The sequence below is a fragment of the Lupinus angustifolius genome, unplaced genomic scaffold (assembly GCF_001865875.1).
Source record: "Lupinus angustifolius cultivar Tanjil unplaced genomic scaffold, LupAngTanjil_v1.0 Scaffold_17_127, whole genome shotgun sequence".
Lineage (NCBI taxonomy): Eukaryota > Viridiplantae > Streptophyta > Magnoliopsida > Fabales > Fabaceae > Lupinus > Lupinus angustifolius.
The window spans coordinates 519190-522220 of NW_017719102.1; positions in this window are offsets into that span (position 1 = coordinate 519190).

Consider the following 3031-nt stretch of genomic DNA (forward strand, 5'->3'; position numbering starts at 1 on the left):
GATCTCCTAAACCATCTCAAAGGTTTTGGAGTTAACTTGGGTTTTAAGAAATCCAAGATTTTTATGTTTGAATACTTTTGAATATATATGATTGTTGATGAAATGTGCTGAATATTGTATATGATTGTTTTTGGGAACTTTTCTGAGTGCAGGTGTTCGAAAAACCATGTTGAAATGTGTTCCGGTGGTCGAATAGGGCAAAATTGGTATTCTGTCCAAGTCTCTGTCGCTTGGGCGAGAAACTATCGCCTGGGCGAGCACAGTCTCGCTTGGGTGAGGACTGGGCGAGGGGAAGTTTTGGTTCTATAACTCCCTCGCCTGGGCGCCAGAATCTCGCTTGGGCGAGCAAGGGCCTCGCTTAGGCGAGAACGCCCAGGATTTTAATGAGTTTTTATGTAACTCTCTCGCTTGAGCGAGAGATGTCTCGCTTGAGCGAGGAGAGGACTTGCTTGGGCGAGCAAGGGCCTCGCTTGGGCGAGAAAGCCCAAGATTTTAACGAGCCTCTGGAACTCTCTCGCTTGGGCGAGAGATGTCTCGCTTGAGCGAGAAGAGGTCTCGCTTGCGCGATAGTACTTTCGCCTGGGCGAGTAGAGCTTCAGTTTATTTGAGATTTAAATATGAATTATCGCTTGAGCGACTAGTCCCCGCTTTGGCGAGGGACAGTGTGGAAAGATTGAAATGAAATGATGTTGTGAACAATGTGATGAACCCGGGTAGGGTGTGTTGTGATATAAAGGTTGTGGAATGAGATCATGGCTTATACGAAGCATGACTCCATAAAAGTATGAAATTATTATTTGTGTTTAAGCCTTGTTGGGTAAGTATCCGACTTGAGGTCGTGAACTAGGGGGGTACCCTAGTAAGGATACATGATATCACGGAACAACGATCGACCGACCGTAAGAGGCTTGGTCATGTGACCGTACATGATTATTCTGCAATGGGTTGTAGTGATTGAGATGTTACCTTGAGCATGTACGGTTGACGTACTATCGGGTCCCACGAGAAGCATTACTTGTCGAGAGATGACTTAAGGATGGGCCGATCATGTGTCTGATTAATACATTTGCATTTGACTCTGATTAAGTAGTGGAGAGGAAATGGCGGGACGACTTAGAGCACCGTGATGTAAGCAGGGACGACACTGATTGGATGGTGATTCGCCAACAATGTCTTGAGGGAGAGTCTGGGTGAGACGAGTCCCTTGTATTCGAGATCGATGAGAGGGATGCCCTGAAAGCGTTTGTACGACCTAGGTCCGGGTAGGAATGTTCCTGAGGGAACCGATCGATCTATTTTTAATTCCTTGCGAGGATATGTCATTTCGGGTGCGTACAAAGAGGCTTGGTATGGGACGAAAGCGTTTGTACGACCTAGGTCCGGGTAGGAATGTTCCTGAGGGAACCGATCGATCTATTTTTACTTCCTTGCGAGGATCTGTTATTTCGGGTGTGTACAAAGCGGCTTGGTACGGGACCTATACTCCTGATTATTTCCGATTAGGATGTTGGATGGATATTGGTATAAGGTGGATAATCATGACATATCATGCATACATTATTATTATGGAAGTGAATTCCCTCATGCGAGCTACGAGGATTGTGTATTCCTAAGTTTATGCATGTGATATGGTTATGAGTAGAATATTAATTATATCATTTGATATATTGGTAATTTTGAAATAAATGGTAAGTTATGTATTACTTCATGATGTCAATGATAAATGATGAATGATATGTTTAAACTATATTTTTATGTCTGAGTGTGATATTCTGAGTAAGTCCACGCTGTCAATGAATTTATGTTCATTAGATGTCTTACTCTCTATGCTGTATTGTTCTTGTTTTGTGTATATTTGCTATGCAGATGGCCAACACCAGCAACAATCACGTTTGAGGTTATCACTTCACCATGTCCCCAATGGGACAATGGAATAGTGATAGGCACATGTATACATACACAGGCCCCTGCGGTCTGTCGTTGCACATGATGTGCAACGGGTCATCGATGATGATCCCTCAACCTGACACCTACATTGATGCTTCCTTCACCTTGCCGCCAAAGAGGTTGATGTCTCCGGAGTTTGGATTTCGATACCCGCCAGTCAGGAGTGATGGCGCTGTTCCCTCCCACGGTCGTCGGACGTGGTCAGATTGTTTGGATGCTCCGGTTTTGAGAATGTCATCCCCTTCGAATTATGCCGCTGGGTTATGGCATAATGAAGTGGAGGAAGAGGAGGAGGAGGACGAGGTCGTCGAGTTCGTAAATGTAGAGAGCTCGGTAGAGGTGATCAACCTCGTGTCTGACTCGGAAGAGGAAGAGGACCCGAGTGAGGGGTCCAACATTCCTGGAATCTTTTGAGTAAGCTTGTGGGCCGTCGATGTCCCTTTTTGTTTTGATGGGGGCTGTGTTTCTTTTAATTGTTATATAATTTGTATCAAGTACGACCTCGATCAAATTTGGCGCCGCTGCCGGGGATTATCGGTTCTTGTCAAAGATTCTTAGTTTAATTTAGTTTGTGTGTTAGAATAACCATTCTGTTTGGGTTTCAAAATCTGCCTGTAGCATTCAGTGTTTGTTGTTTGCTGTCTTGCTTAGCTATTTGCCTGTTAGTTGATTCGGGTGTATGTTGGTTAATATAGTTGTGATTGGAATTTTTGTATGAAACTTTGTTTCCACAATTCTTTCATCACATATTGAATACTAGATGCATCATAGTCAATCACCTTGTTGCTAGTTGTGAGATACAAACAAGTAGTGATTAGTTTTACTGTTGATTTTCTATTTTTGGCATAACTTTGGAATCATTGATCAGAATTGGACATATTGTAGAAGCCCAGCTGAAAATCCAAAAAGAGTCTGTTTACTATTTCTTTTTTATTTTACAAGTTTATTTTTCCAATTGTTTTGATTTTTTTGCATTTAATTAAATTAGTTAGGCTTTGAGTTTTGTCCTGAAACGTTTTGTGGATGTTTCCTATGGTATTAGGATTTTATTGATGCAAAGTTTTGGTTGATTACTGAAATTTAG